Here is a 17265-nt window from a genome sequence, read left to right as displayed (position 1 = left end):
TCATTTCATACAAGATGTGGTGCCTTATGCAACTGATAACCAGTTTGACATGATTTTAATTTTATTGTACCCCAGCACAGCCGTGACAAATTATTAGTTGGCCTATGCATTTTCTATCATCGTTGGACTAATAACAGTAAGATTCCATAATAGTGAGTGGATTCTAATAGAAGATGCAATTCTCGTTTGTGCATTCACATCCAGTTACGAGTTAACAGGTGCAGAAACGCAGTCTTTCTTCTGATTTAAGCGAGCGAGTGAGAGAGGTCGGCCTACCTTCGTGACGAACGCGCCGCGGCCTTTCTCGGAGGCCTCGAGTCGGCTTGCCCGTCGTATTTCGCAAACGCTCGGCTCCGTGCAAAGTACACAGGAAATAAATATGCCAGAGCAGAGGTACCCACTATATGTCGTAACTTAGTCGTGTGCTATCGAGAGTCGGCATGCTTTAAAACGCGCTGTTAAGAGTGAACCGTGCGTGGTTCGTGTTCGTGCCATCTCTTACTTAACAAATGGTTCAAATGACTCTGAGCACTATGGGACTTAACTTCTGAGGTCATCAGTCCCCTAGAACTTAGAACTACTTAAACCTAACTAACCTAAGGACATCACACACACCCATGCCCGAGGCAGGATTCGAACCTGCGACCGTAGCGGTCGCGCGGTTCCAGACTGTAGCGCCTAGAACCGCTCGGCCACCCCGGCCGGCTCTTATTTAACATCCTGTTTTTGCCGTACTGCCACCTCGTTATGTTAGTTTCAATTACTTGCGCCACTGAGTTGCTGCTTTGCTTGCCTGTGACCGGCAGCAGCAGCGCTTATCGATATAAGCCCTGCCGTATTATCTTTGCTGGACTGCTATTACTTCTCGGTCGTCGTGTGTCGACCAGTCGGTTGGTACGTGCCAGCAGTTAGTTCGGACCTGGCAGTGTTTGAGTTGGCACGCGGCACAAGTTCAATCGGGGCGCGGCAGCAGTGAGGTCCGGACCGCCATGACTCGCCCGACGGTTGCCGACACACATGATTGGAGTTGGGACGACTTCGGTTGGTCTTCGGTCGGTCGTCTTGCCGGACGATGTATATTTCCGGTTACCTGCCCTGGGCGTTGACGTAAATTTCAGGGAGTGTAGTTTCCTCATCGTGTTGTTGCTGTCCAGCACGGTGTGTAGTTAGACAGCTCCGTGTATGATTGGTTATGGGCGCCAATATCTTCTAAATTGTTCCGTTGAACTCCCTGCTCTGCCCTGGTCGGGTGAAGTGGAAGTTATCTTGTCGATGGGTCCGCTGACTGTCGGTCGGTTGGGTTGTCGTCGGATCGTGAATGGTTGGCCCCAATGCCTGTCTCACCTAAGCGAGCGTTAGTGTTTGAATTACAGGCCGACCCTTGAACATCTGGGCGCCCTTGTGTGTACTGCCTAATTTATTTTAATTTGTTCTTGTTGTTGGTACTTGTATGGCTTCTAGCCAGTTTTATGTTTTAAATTAAAGTTGTTTTACTCTTAAGGCCTTCAGCCTAGTTTAAAGTACTGCCGGCCGGTGTGGCCGAGCGGTTCTAGGCGCTTCAGTCTGGAATCGTGCGACCGCTACGGTCGCAAGTTCGAATCCTGCCTCGGGCATGGATGTGAGTGATGTCCTTAGGTTAGTTAGGTTTAAGTAGTTCTAAATTCTAGCGGACTGATGATCTCAGATGTTAAGTCCCATAGTGCTCAGAGCCATTTGAACCATTTTTTAAAGTACTGTTTCACGAAAACCCGTTGGCATTTAAAAATATTTTTGAATTTTTAAGTCTTCGGCCTTCAGCCGATTTGAATTTTACTTGTGTACTTCAGCCTAACTAAAGAACTGTTTTAAGATAAGGCTTGCCTTTTAAATTTCTGATTATGCTTGCGTTTTAGGTTATTAGCCTTCAGCCGTTTTTAAATTAAAGAGGCTTTCAGCCGGTAATTAAGTCCCAAAGATTAAAGCTGTGTATTTAGAAAAAAAATTGGGCTCTTGTAATGTTTGATTAAATAATAAAGTTGTATGTTCGAGTGTAACTGACAGCCCCTTATTTCGGCCCCTTTCCACAATTTATTCTATCTGTCCTGCCCTGCGGGTTAAGCAGGGCATTTCAAAGAGTTATTAAACTCGTCTGAAATAGTTACTCGCTCCCTGCTGGAGACGGCTGGTTGACATCATACAAGAGTCTCGGCTGACGTTACAGTAGACTGCGAGGTACGCATAGGTAGGTGAACAGCACTCAGGGAATGACGAGTCGTAAAGTCGGCCACAAACTGCGTTTATGTCTGCGGCCTGAGACTCGATATTCTGCTGCCGGCGACACTATGATGTCGGTGTTCGTGGCTGCAGTGACTGGCGTCACTGCTCGTAGAAGGAGCCACTCGCTCCAGATTATTTCTCCACGGCTGATAGCTTTCATCACTACAAACATAAGTCTCCCGTTAACGTCAAATTTTAGTTAATAACTTATCGTCAAAAACAGCAGAACCGTCTATGTCCAAGACAGACACCATGCATTCATATACTTGATCCACCTTCTTCATTGCGGATGCACAAATACGTCTGATCTCCTGTGAGAATCTCAGAGTAGCGAACATGGAAGTCAATGGACAGGGACTGCGGATAGGTGGCGCTCAATGGGGGTGTGGATCGGCCGTGAGGCGTGCCGAGACAGTCCGCGCAATTGCAATAACGCGGTGGCCGGATGGCGCAGTGGTTACCGCACATTCCTTAGTAAGCACGAGATCACGGATTCGGATCCCTGTCCGACGCACATTTTCGCTCGTCGTCGCTGATTCCAGGTAATGTCCAGCTACACCTGACAGCAGTGATCCTCTTCGATTTACCTATAATATTCCAAAGCTGCGGATTCTGCGTGGTATCCGATAGAACAAACACCCGCATTCATATAAAGTTGTCTATTGACGGCCCTGTTGTGTACGACGAACCATAATCGTTGTACGATCACAAAGACCTACAGAAAGACATAGAATATTTGCATATGGCGTGGTCTACATCTACATACATACTCCGCAATCCACCATACGGTGCGTGGCGGAGGGTACCTCGTACCACAACTAGCATCTTCTCTCCCTGTTCCACTCCCAAACAGTACGAGGGAAAAATGACTGCCTATATGCCTCTGTACGAGCCCTAATCTCTCTTATCTTATCTTTGTGGTCTTTCCGCGAAATGTAAGTTGGCGGCAGTAAAATTGTACTGCAGTTAGCCTCAAATGCTGGTTCTCTAAATTTCCTCAGTAGCGATTCACGAAAAGAAAGCCTCCTTTCCTCCAGAGACTCCCAACCGAGTTCCTGAAGCATTTCGGTAACACTCGCGTGATGATCAAACCTACCAGTAACAAATCTAGCAGCCCCCCCCTCTGAACTGCTTCTATGTCCTCCCTCAATCCGACCTGATAGGGATCCCAAACGCTCGAGCAGTACTCAAGAATAGGTCGTATTAGTGTTTTATAAGCGGTCTCCTTTACAGATGAACCACATCTTCCCAAAATTCTATCAATGAACCGAAGACGACTATCCGTCTTCCTCACAACTGCCATTACATGCTTGTTCCACTCCATATCGCTCTGCAATGTTACGCCCCAATATTTAATCGACGTTACTGTGTCAAGCGCTACACTACTAATCGAGTATTCAAACATTACTGGATTCTTTTTCCTATTCATCTGCATTAATTTACATTTATCTATATTTAGAGTTAGCTGCCATTCTTCACACCAATCACAAATCCTGTCCAAGTCATCTTGTATCCTCCTACAGTCACTCAACGACGACACCTTTCCGTACATCATAGCATCATCAGCAAACAGCCGCACATTGCTATCCAACCTATCCGAAAGATCATTTATGTAGATAGAAAACAACAGCGGACCTACCACACTTCCCTGGGGCACTCCAGATGATATCCCCACCTCCGATGAACACTCACCATCGAGGACAACGTACTGGGTTCTATTACTTAAGCAGCTCCCATTAATTGTGGATACATGTGAGATAATGGATAGAACAAAGTGATAAAACGCAGTAGTATCTACAAGATTAGTGACAAATATCGTAAAGACGTCAAATCGTTTAAGTTTTAATGGGTAATAATAAGAAGTGATATGAAATGGGATGTCACGTGAAATCAGTAGTAGGGCGGTCGAATGAAAGACTTAGATTTGCTTGAACGGTTTTAGAAAATTGATGAACGCATACTAGAAGCTAGTGCAGCCAATTTCTGATCTATTGTTCTAGCGTTTACGTTCTTTAATAAATAGACATAACAGACACCGAACAAATTCAAAGACGCGGTGCTAGGAACGTAGCGGATCGGTTTGGCCCGTATCAAGTATCCCATGAAGAAAGGCGACGTAGTTCTCGACGAAACCCTCTTGGGTAAATTTAAGGAATCTGTATTCGAAGAGGACTGTGACATCATCATACTAACTCCATCTCGCATAGGATGTAGTATATGATTTCCAAGCCTCCCAGGTGCCGTACCCCGGGTTCGCTATGGCCGTCGTCCGGTGGCGGCGCAAATTGGGTTTTCTTCAACCTAAAGTATATGGACCGGATTTTCCCTAATCCTTCGAAACGTTTGGTTTTACAGGGAGAAAAATTTCTCCTACCACGGCTGTTGCAGAAAGGATTCCGAACATCCTGTCAGACGGCAGAACCTTTCAGGACCACTGTACGCAGGAGCAGGGGAATGCCCAGTGACAATGTCTACTTTTTACTCCTGTTTTCTAACTAGCTGAAAGGTCTATGATTTAAACAATTTCGTGGAGCGCTGAAGAGCTAGTTTACTTTGCTACACTCAAGAACCAAAGAAACTGGTACACCTGCCTAATAACGTGTAGGGCCCCCGCGAGCACGCAGAAGAGCTGCAACACGACGTGGCACAGATTCGACTAATGCCTGAAGTAGGGCTCGAAGGAATTGACACCATGATCCCGCAGGGGTGTCCATAGATCCTTAAGAATACGAGGAGGTGGGGGTCTCGTCTGAACAGCAATTTGCAAGGCATCCCAGATATGCTCAATAATGTTCATGCCTGGGGAGTCCGCCCCCGGTAGCTGAGTGGTCAGCGCGACAGAATGTCAATCCTAAGGGCCCGGGTTTGATTCCCAGCTGGGTCGGAGATTTTCTCCGCTCAGGGACTGTGTGTTGTGTTGTCCTAATCATCATCATTTCATCCCCATCGACGCGCAAGTCGCCGAAGTGGCGTCCAATCGAAAGACTTGCAACAGGCGAACGGTCTACCCGACGCGAGGCCCTAGCCACACGACATCTATCTATTTACTTTTTGTCTGGGGAGGTTGCTGGCCAACTGAAACGCTTAAACTCAGAAGAGTGTTCCTGGAACCACTCTGTAGCAATTCTGGACGTGTGGGGTGTCGCATTGTCCTGCTGGAATTGCCCTAGTCCGTCGGGATGCACAGTTGACATGAATGGATGCAGGTGATCAGACAGGACGCTTACGTAAGCGTCATCTGTCAGAGTCGTATCTAGACGTACCAGGGGTCCCATATCACTCCAACTGCACACGCCCCACACCATTACAGAGCCTCCACAAGCTGACATGCTGACATACAGGGTCCATGGTTTCATGAGGTTATGTCCATACCTATACACGTCCATCCGCTCGATATAATTTGAAACGAGACTCGTCCGACCAGGCAACATATTTCCAGTCATCAACAGTCCAATGTCGGTGTTGACGGGCTCAGGCGAGGCGCAAAGCTTTGTGTCGTGCTGTCAAGGGTCCACGAGTAGGCCTCTGGCTCCGAAAATCCATATCGATGACGTTTCGTTGAATAGTTCGCACGCTGACACTTATTTTGGCCCAGCACTGAAATCTGCAGTAATTTGCGGAAGGGCTGCACTTCTGTCACGTTGAACGGTTCTCTTCGGTCGTCGTTGGTCCTGTTATTGGAGAACCTTTTTCCGGCAGCAGCGATGTCGGAGATCTGATGTTTTACCGCCGTATTCCTTATAATCACTGTACTCTCGTGCAATGGTCGTAGGGGACAATCCCCACGTCATCGCTACCTCGAAGATCCTGTGTCCCATCGCTCGTGCGCCATCCGTAACACCAGGTTCAAACTCACTTAAATCTTGATAACCGGCAGCAGTAACCGATCTAACAACTGCGCAAGACTCTTGTCTTATATAGGCGTTGCCTACCGCAGCGCCGTTTCTGCGTGTTTACATATTTCTGTATTTGAATACGCATGCCTATAAGAGTTTCTTTGGCGCTTCAGTGTAATTTCAGTAATTGCTTGCGAGCTCTCAGTTGTGACTAACAGTAGTGCGAGCAGAAAGAGCAAGGGCGGCGGGAACCGCACAGTTCAGGTTGGCCGCCCAGCCGTACAACCTCCCCTGGCCGTCAGACAATTTGGCGCCCCACCCCGGACGGTAATCACTAACCAATAACATCCGCAGCGGGCCCGAGGCTGCCAGAGGGTGCGCAATTTGACGCCCCGCGTGGCTGCTCTGCGTGCAAAAACGAGATTAAAAATCCAATTCCGGCGCGAAGCGGGTTCCAGCGAGGGCGACGGCGCGTGCCGGCGAGCCTGGAGCGGCTGCCGGCAGATAAACAAACGGCAGCCGGCAACTGCCCACTGTAGCGTAGCACCGCTCCAAGACTCACTGTGAAATAAAAGGAGGACGGTGCGCCGTCCTTCCACCCACCTCTCGCATTATTATCATGTGGGCACCACTGGTGACGTACAAGATTTCATGTCCACCTGTTATAATAAACCAGTAAAACCCCAATTTTTTAAAAGAATCGAGCTCCCAAAACAGTCTCGAACGTCTGCTTACTTTGCAAATGAGTTAATGTGTTAAATATTTCACTTTAAGCATACAACCCGACAATAAGTTTAGCAAACTTTTCAAATTACGCTGCAAGTTTGTTGGAAGTCGCTAATTATCATTATAAAACACCGGATGCTCTATAGCCCGGGTGGTTTGTGATCCATTTTAAGAAGTGCTAGTTTTTCACCCATCTCAATATTTATGACGTCACATCTCCTGAACTATATGTCTCACAATGCTATGATTTTGCAAGTACATTAAGTGACATGTGTGGATACTGTCTGCAGACCGTGTTGCGAATACAGTTAGTAGTAAGGGAGTAATAAATTAAAACATAATGACTGTTGCTGAAGTTCTATTGTGCGCTGTTTTAAGGAAATGCTAGTTTTCCAGGCATTTAAATGTTTGTGATGAAGTGTGTCTTGAACTATGTGTCATCCAATGATAATTTTTCAGGTCATTCAGTAGTATGTGACGAAATCGTCTGCGAACTGTGTTGCGAATAGAATCGTTAGTGAAGAAGTAATAAATTAAAACGTCATGTCTGATTCTGAAGTCTGACTGCATGAACAGCCAAAATTCAGTGAGTGACAAACTTTTTTTCCTTTCATCATTTTGTGGGATGTATCAGTGAGAAAAAGTTTCGTAAAGATTTAAAATTTTGTGTAATGTTTGTTGGAAATCGGTAAGTGCTCTCATTCTCAAATACTGGATGAACAAAGTGCGGGTCTTTGCGTGTCGTTTGTTACGCTACCCCGAGACAAACACACAGTTCCTAAACGTAAAACTTCTCTTATTGTGTTAAACTTCTAACATGAGTCTATACTTCTTAATGAGAATATCATGACACCATTTTAAATTTGTAAATTCCGTCAATAGCTACACAAAGTATTTAAAATCAAATTTTTGATTCCCCGGGAAGCCCAGTTAGATGGGCAACTCGCATGGGTTCCGGGTTAGCGGTTTGTTTATACGGATTCTCATTTGTAATACTGAATTTAAAATTTTTCGAATTCACGTTAATTTTAGCTGTGGCCTTCGTGTAGCCCAGGGATCTCCAAACATTTTAGCCTGAGGGCCACACTGGCTCTTGCACTAAGTCCCAAGGGACAAGACCTAACTATAGCCCAAGTTCCCTTGACACCTGAAAGTCAGTACGGCTCTAAACTCCTTGGTACAGTTCAGAAATTTTCGTGACTCTTACCACTGCGGCCAGTCTTTACAGCTGACACTGAATCATCACGCAGCGTAAAGCTTGTTGGCTCTGGCTCTGAGCACTATGGGACTCAACTGCTGTGGTCATCAGTCCCATAGAACTTAGAACTACTTAAACCTAACTAACCTAAGGACATCACACACATCCATGCCCGAGGCAGGATTCGAACCTGCGACCGTAGCAGTCGCACGGTTCCGGACTGCGCGCCTAGAACCGCGAGACCACCGCGGCCGGCCGTAAAGCTTGTTGTGGCCTTAATTTCATTTCATACACAGGGTGGGCGATAAGTCCCAATGCCCGATAGTATCGAATGCTAATTGATTTGATTTGTTTTAACCCAAGTACTTATTTACGTATTAAGTGTCCATTGTGGAGGTCAAAGTGGCCGATTAGTATTGATCGTCAGTCCATAAGTACTCCACAGTTACACGAAAAACCGATAGCAGCATACTTATAAATATATTTATTCATCTCTGTCTTTGTTTATATCCGATATATACTATTCATGAAGAAATTGGTCAAATATTTACTGTGTTTTAGAAAGCACAGAGACATTAGGCTACGGGCCTACTTTTGTTTCTATTCCTTTGATATATGTTTATTTGATTTGTTTATGTATTTAATAATGTGTGTTAGAGCGTGTTTATGGCCCAGCCATAGAAATATTTATTTAATTTCAAGTTATTTAAATGTAAGTCCAATATTTCGTATGTGTTTCAATATGTTTGTGAGTGTGCGTTGGCTTGGAGACATGGCGGGAGCGCTCTAGCTGATCACACCACTCGTTACTACGGTAGGCGACTACCGGAGTCAATGGAGAGGCTGTATGGAGGTGGGGGAGGAGCATCGGGTCGCACAGGACACGGGGGAGTGCTGAATTGGAAGGCATGACGGACAGTCGCAGGAAATACTTGGAGAGAGTTGAGCAGTTTGCGCGTGGTCGAGGGAGATAGAAATATTTCGTAGTGCCGACTTGTGCACTTTTGAGATTTCCGTGGCTTCTGCAGTGAAGATGTAGTATGCGTTTGCAAGTGAATATCTCACGAGCTATGTTGTTGTTCATAACTAATTACGTGAACTAGGAATCTATTGTTTCCCTGTTATTCAACTTATATTTTATTTAATTGCTGTACAGTCGACTCCAATAAGTGTTTTGCAGTAATAAATGGCATTCTTAAAGGTACTTCTGCTATTGTACTCATCATTTAAAGTCTTTAAAAAATAGTACCTGCAGATTTTATTTAATTGCAATCTTTCATTTATAAATTTCTATGTTACATTCGAAATTCGCAATTGCCGAGTGATAGAATCTTTGACCATTCGATTCAGGTGTCTACTCATATTGTATACTGTAGACTCAGCAGTATTTGGCTTGTAATGCGGCATCTACGTATCGCAGCCCCTAGACAACGAAAACAGCCAAAACTTTTAATATTTCAACTCTGAGTCTGTGGGTACGTAGTTGAGTGAACCATTAATATTTTTTTTTTTTTTTAAGCCCGCAAGGGTAATAATTGTAATGGAAAAGAGAAAATACAAAATCAGTGAATAGAATAAACGAAAGGCATGGACTGAAATATACCCAATAAATAATAGAGAACATCTTGGATGTAAGTGGTACCCTGAGATGAAGAGGTTGAGACAGGAAAGAATTTTGTGGAGACCCGCATCAAAAATGGTTCAAATGGCTCTGAGCACTATGGGACTCAACTGCTGAGGTCATTAGTCCCCTAGAACTTAGAACTAGTTAAACCTAACTAACCTAAGGACATCACAAACATCCATGCCCGAGGCAGGATTCGAACCTGCGACCGTAGCGGTCTTGCGGCTCCAGGCTGCAGCGCCTTTAACCGCACGGCCACTTCGGCCGGCAGACCCGCATCAAACCAGTCAGAAGGAAATTTGGAAATTTGTGGTAAGGACTGTGGGACCAAACTGCTGAGCTCATCGGCCCCTAGGCTTACACACTAATTAATCTAACTTAACCTAACTTACGCCAAGGACAACACACACACCCATGCCTGAGACAGGACTCGAACCTCCGGCAGGAGGAGCCGTGCGAACCGTGACAAGACGCCTCTAACGGCGCGGCTACCCCGCGCCGCTCAGTCAGAAGACTGATTACCTGTAAAAAAAGGTTGTTGGTGGAACCCTGAAGTAACTGAGGGGCTGAGAGTACAATTGATCCAAGTGTTTGCTGAAGTACACTGAGTAAATTATTGCCAAAGGTAAATAGCTATCTATATAGTATGTGATTACCTATCGAAACATCAGATATTTTTTCTTAATGGTCATCTAGTCTGTGAATAGTTGTAGACATGTTTAGAGGCTGTAGCGCCCTAGCATCAGTTTTTTATAATATATTAAAATACTTATACTTCTTGCGTTTTGAGACTTTGAGTAAAACAGGTAGAAGTGCAAAAATATTTTTTTTTTTTTTTTTACTGTGCTACATTTTGAAGATGTTTTGGTAAAACATACATGATATACACAGTACAATACACATTCATTAGAAAACAAGGACATGTCAGTAATTCAAATGACATTAATATAACTCGCTGAAAAACAATAGGTAAATAGCAAATAAAATTAAAATACAAAAACGAAAATATATTGGTGAGATTCCAACACATATGAGAGCCTTTTCATATCCACTTTCTACAATTCCCTCACAATCAGTATCTACAGAATCAGAATCATTTCCTTCTGCATCTCTTGAAGAATCTCCCTCTTGGGCAACACTCGTGATGCTGTACAACTGTGTTGAGCATTTTTAAGTCTCCCTAGTCCTGTTCTTTGCCCACATCCTCTTCTTTCTCCACTTTTTCTTCTTACATACATGATAACTGGTGTCTGGGAATGAGGATATACGAGAATTGTTATAAAACACACGACAAAGAGGAAGGATATAGTTCTCGATCTCCTGAAGATTTTTCCATTTCTTAATTTTTGTTTCAAACCTATCTTAATGCACAGGATGCAGAAGAGGACCAGTAGTGAGCATCCTAAAATCCATTTCTAAAAATCCCTGAGCATGGTGTAGTGAATCGTTGAACTGCTTTTTTAGAGGATTTTCTTTACGAATTTAGATCCACCTGGTATTCCTGCACTGTATTTTATTTCCTTCTGTGTGTATGCAACTTTAACCATGACACCCATGGATTTAACTGAAAAAAAGTTTTTTTGTTTTCATTTCCACTATCGAAAACTTTCTATTGACCTGCTTCATTCCTTCCACCCATGTCTTAAGTGTTTATTTGCCTGTTCAGAAACACCAGAATCTTTATCACAGTCTGTATGGTATATATATGTCCAGGTACAAGGACCTTCTGATCTGTTGGGTCAATATGCTGATTTTTCCTCAATATGTACAAGCGGCTTTATTAAATATAGTCTCTTTAAACGTGCATTAAATATTACTATAAGTACTCTTAAAAGTATACACATTAGGCTATTTCTATATTTTCAGAGAAATGAGTACCTGAACCTTCATTAAAGATAGCAGCAATTCTCCTTCTGTACGCCATTTCCCTTATACTTGTTGTACTCTAAATACAGTCCAGGTATTGGCTTAGAGCAGGGTTTCCCAAACTGTATTCTGTAGGGCACAGATGCACCGCAGGAAGTGAGTAAGTATACCAAGAAGAACTGTTGATAACATGGCAGAATTTCTTCGACATTTCCATGATGCTAATTTTTTTTTAAATTTTTGTATGATTTGTATTTTATTAGTTAAGATATAAAATGTAAGTGATCACAGAGTAAAATAAGTTTTTTATTTAATTCTCATAAATCAAGCTCCTCTCCTTTTCTTGCAAAGCGTATAAACTTACGAAATAGACGAGGTGTTCCATCAAAGTAGCAGGATTCTCAAAGTATTCTGTTACAGGAAAAGTTTGGGAACCCATGGCTTAGAGCTTATATTTTACCGTCACAGAGTGCAGCACTTCGCAGAAAGTCGCTTCTACTTCTTTTACTCAGAAGTGATTCACACTTTAGCTTTCCGAATGTGCATGTAGTTCATTTTCTCGTGAAATGTCAGTTATACCAGTTTCTCTGAGGGCCTCAATTTCGGCATAAATTTTCCTACCGTGTAGGGTCGACAAAACATTTACCCTGTTTTCTTTTAGTTTTGTGGGACTCGCGACGTATAAAATGAGTATTTACTGGCGTGTTCCGTTCCTTTGTTACGATACACCTGATACAGGTCGTTATTCCTCCAGCGGACCCTGTTCTCCCGAACTGCCTCTCCCTTCTGTCGCCTCCGCTGACACGGCACACAGCAGCCGCAGTCCCCACCCTCCCCACCCCCGCAACCCCCCTCCCCCCTCTCTGCCGCCACCAATTAGGCCGTCCGTCAGCAGCCGCTGATTTGCGCGGCCGCAAGCCACACGCCACCGCAGGCGGCCCACCCCACGGACAGGTTCCCCCACTTGGTTGCCACCTCTCCTATTAAAATGACAGCGGCGCCTCCAACAACGCGATTAACCTGCCACGCAGCTGAGTGTCGTCGCAGACAGTTCCTTTATCATCTTTTTAGGGGATTCATTGCCTTTTATCATGCGGTTCGTGGGGAAATGAATATCTAAAGAATAATAGGGTTTCAGAAAGGCAGAATCACCTAGCGAAAAAAAGAAAAGAGACGAGAATTCAAAAAGGCAAACCATACTGTTTTATAGATTTTTGAGAAGCCTAATGTAAACAGAGAAATACTGTAGAATGTAATGACTCAAAGAGGTTATCCAGCTCTCTCATAAAGACAAGAGTTTATACACAAATACCGAAATTGTTATGGGTGTGGGGGCTATGGTGACAAACCCAACTGACAAAAATAAAGGTGTAAGACAACGATGCTGTATTTCCCCGAATTTTCGCGATACTCTTCAATGTACCCATAGATGAAATGATCAATAAACGGAAAGCGCCGAATAAAACGAGAATTTTTAGATCGTAACGCGAAATTAAAAGCAATTTTATTTACAGGCGACCCAAATTCTGATTGCAGAGAATGTAGAAGACCTCCAAATAGAGGTCGGTAATTTGCAGCGGGTAGCCTCAGATTACAATCTAAAACAGTCTGAGATAAAACAAAAGTGATGGCATTTCAGGGTGCTGAATCAGTGAGATCAAAAATAATCTTGAATAATAAAATCAAGGAGCAAGCTGAACATTTTAAGTATCTGGGAGTGATATCACGTGTGAATACGACATTGACTAAAAATTAAATTAATTTGCTTCCTTATACGGAACGGTGGTAAAAAAAATTACAGGGAAAGAACAGGAAATAAACCCAGCTGATGTTTTACAAAACCATAGTAGTACCAACTTTTGTTTATGGAAGTGAAGGATGGGCGGCAACAAGACACCAAGAAATAGAGTACAAGCTCAAGAAATGCTGTCTATGAGGGGAGTGGTGCGAGAGAAGACCATAAAAGAAACGACATAAGGAAAGAATGAGGAATATACAGCTTAAACAAAAAAATAGAAGACGGTAGGAGAAAGCGGAATGAACATGTAGACCGTATGGGTGGTGAAGATTCCCGATAAAAACTGTCATTTACAAATTGGGTGGAAGAAGGAATGTAGGAAGACCATACAAGACATGGCCTACAGTGACAGGCAGTTTGCCTAATACATAAAGCGAAGAAGAAGAATGAGACCGAAATTAGTCATCAGTGGCACGTTCAGGTAACGACGACGGAGGTGGATAGCGATCAGACAGATCTTTTGTCCAAAGTAGATCACAAAGGTTCAACAGTATTTGTCCACGGTGGTGGCCAAATGAGATGCGACAAGTCATCCTCTTGTTCATAAAACCAGTCCTGGACGATATGAGCTATGCGAACGGCGGCCGTACAGTCTTGGAATACAGTATTATCATTGGGCAACAAACATTGTACCATGAGATGGGCCTGATCAGCCAAAATAGTCACGTAATCATTGGCAGTAAACCGACCTTGCCGAGTATCCATGTGTTCCATAGAATACCACGATATGGCTGTCCAGATCATCACCGAAACCTCGCCATGTTTCATTCTTGGGACGTAAACTAGGCCAGATGTTCGAAACAGTGTGAAACGAGAGTCATCCGACTAAATCCCATCCTTCCACTGCTTCAAAAAGCTGGGTTTTCTGGATTCGGCATCACGTTTTCCTGTTAGGGTCATTTTCACGACTGCTTACAAGGCCATCTCCAGACATTAGCTTAGTATTGTCACCAAAGACGTTACCACTCCGTCTAATGGCCACAAGTGGCCCATCGGGACCATCCTACCGCCGTGCCATCCTCAGAGGAGGATGCGGATAGGAGGGGCGTGGGGTCAGCACATGGCTCTCCCGGTCGTTATGATGGTATTCCTGACCGAAGCCGCAACTAGTCGGTCGAGTAGCTCCTCAATTGGCATCACGAGGCTGAGTACACCCCGAAAAAATGGCAACAGGACATGGCGGCCTGGATGGTCACCCATCCAAGTGCCGACCACGCCCAGCAGCGCTTAACTTCGGTGATCTCACGGGAACCGGTGTATCCACTGCGGCAAGGCCGTTGCCACCAAAGAAGTTACAATGTTTGCAAACAACATTGGGAGAGAAGTAACACATCGGAAGCAGAAACACACAGTAAGTAACATCTTTGACATTGTGGTGGTAATGAAATGAAAAAGTAAAAAATTGAACAGTAAACAAATAAAAATGGAGTAGACAGTAAAAATTTTAACACAAAATAGGAACAGTATGCCTACATAACAGTTTCTATTAGTAAACAAAACTAATAAAATAAAATAAAATTAGTACTTGACGAGGCTACATCAGGAGGTATAAAACATGGAGAGTGATACACAAACCAATTAAAAGAAGAAACAATTATCAATGTAGCTACAGCATACATAAGGAACTTAAGCAATATCAATAAGATAAACAGAAATAAATAAATGCAGGAAAATGGAGGCGTTTGAGGGAACATACACTAAATGCAATCTTTGAGAGTGTGTTGGTACTGCATTTTAACATCAACATTCAATTCAAAACTGTGGCTATGTAACAGTTTATGTTAAATAAATGAATAAAGTAAAATATGGACAATATTTGATGAGACAACTACAAGAGGTGTTAAACATGCACAGTAACAGAAGAACCAGTTAAAAGAAAGCCTTAACAATTGAAATTACAGTTTATATGGAACACATAGATAAATTCGATAAAACAAAAGAACAAAATGAATACAGGAAAATGGGAATATGTAGGAACAGACAGGTGGGAAGTATCGAACAACAGAGGTGATTATATAAAGCTTAGGAGAGGGGATATGTTGAGCTGTGTCTGGTCATTTAGGATTAGATCTCGACTGTGAGCAAGATGTTTGTTAATTTCCAGGGCTTCCAGCAGGTTGAGTTTCTGGCGTTCGTTTGCGAAGTGAAGTACATAGGACACTGGCTGGTAGTTGTGACCCTCACTCGGTACACGCTGAGCAAATGCGGAGTCAGAATTCTGCAACATCCAGCTGATTCAAGTTCAGCCAGCCTAGTTGCTACGTCTCTGCCTGACTGATCGATGTAAAATTTGTGACAATCAGAACAGGTGATTTTGTATACCCCACTGTTGGCTACTAACTGGATGTTATCTTTGCTGTTAAAACACACTGGGCTGTCGTGTTCTTAATATAGTGGGAAAGCTTATACTTGCAGGCTTTCAGTGCTTTGGCTACAGTCTGTGATACTTCACCTAGAAATGGTAGTGCACACCATTTCTTACAGACAGAGGAAGGGGAAGCAGGTGGGGCATAGAGGAGGCGTATAATTTTCCGTTTTTGGTTCCTGTGCAAGATATGGTAAATAAGAACTGGGGTGTAGCGATTGGCCGTGGCAATAAATTTTATTGTATCTAACTCTGCTTTAAAATCATCACTGAACATAGGGATGGATATGAGACAGTGGACCATTCAGTGGAAAGCTGCATGTTTGTGAGCTATGGGGTGTTGTGAGCAAGAAGATATTGCAGTGTCTGTAGTTGTAGTTTTTCTATAAATTTTGAAAAAATGTTTGTTTGTGTGTGTGTGTGTGTGTGTGTGTGTGTGTGTGTGTGTGTGTGTGTGTGTGCGTGTGTGTATGTGTACTGATGTCAATGGTGAGATCTAAGAAGTTTTTCCTGTCTACTCCATTTTTATTTATTTACTGTTCAATATTTTAGTTTTTCAGTGCATTACCACCACAATGTCAAAGATGTTACTGTGTGTTTCTGCTTCAGTCTAGAAGTGTTACTTCTCTTCCAATGTTGTTTGCAAACATTGTAACTACTTTGCTGATAATATTCAGCAAATGTCTGAAGATGGCCTTGTAAGCCGCAAACCGGTTAACACAATAAAAGTAACTTTGTAGAACAAAAGCGAACTGGTGCTTTTTATTTATTGTAATGTTGTTCTACCAAGAACCGACGGAATATTCTGTTTACATGACGTCTTCCTGCTTTCCCTATACGCGGTATAAAACTTCAATACGGTGGCTCTTGAAACTCCAAACACTTCTTCTACTTTGGTTAAGAAGCACCTATCGTACGAACACCATCAATTTGCCCACATTCGCATTCACCTATCTCTGACAGATCAGGCACTTACAAGTAGACAGAACACTGCTCTGATCACAACTGACGTTTGCAGCCTATTGAGAACATTGCAATGGTGGCGTTCGTGGTCAACAGCGCAAGCAACTTGCAGACTTGGCCAAATCTGCTTTTATGTTCAAGCATGCATTTCTCTCGGTGTTTGTATATTTTCGTCCACCCCTGCACACCTTCGTACGCAACTACAACGCATTTTCTTTGTGTAAAACTTTCTGCATCCAAATATTTCTCCGAGCATTTCAAACGTATCGGTTCGAGGGCGCATACTTTCACTGGCAAAAAATTTATGTATGTAAACGAGAGTCGCCTAGAAAGTTATTTCATCCAGGACTACGGGGGTGACACAAATTCGGCAACTTAAATAATTAAGTTCTTGATCTACGTTTGATTCAGCGACAGGGTAAAGGACTTCCAAAAATTACCCCGAGATTTCCTTCAAGAATCCATTGCAAATGTTTTGCATACCACTTTTTAGACGCGCGTGGCGTGTCACGCAATACTACACCCTACTATTAGCAAAGGAATAAAAATTAACGGAAGGAACAGCAGAAGAGGCCTGATATGAAATTGTGTTGATGAGGATGATGATGTTTGGTTTCGCCGCTCGGGATTAGC

General features: G+C 43.4%; 1 protein-coding gene and 1 pseudogene across 1 annotated transcript in view; one reads left to right on the top strand and one right to left on the bottom strand.

The window, feature by feature from the left end:
* The window catches only part of LOC126251538 (axotactin), a 611191-nt gene that overhangs the window by 28152 nt on the left and 565774 nt on the right, over positions 1–17265 (top strand). The window lies entirely within an intron of this gene.
* On the bottom strand, positions 14469–14586 carry LOC126254166 (5S ribosomal RNA; annotated as a pseudogene).

This window comes from Schistocerca nitens, chromosome 4 (assembly GCF_023898315.1).
Source record: "Schistocerca nitens isolate TAMUIC-IGC-003100 chromosome 4, iqSchNite1.1, whole genome shotgun sequence".
Lineage (NCBI taxonomy): Eukaryota > Metazoa > Arthropoda > Insecta > Orthoptera > Acrididae > Schistocerca > Schistocerca nitens.
This window is presented reverse-complemented; position numbering and strand designations above follow the sequence as displayed.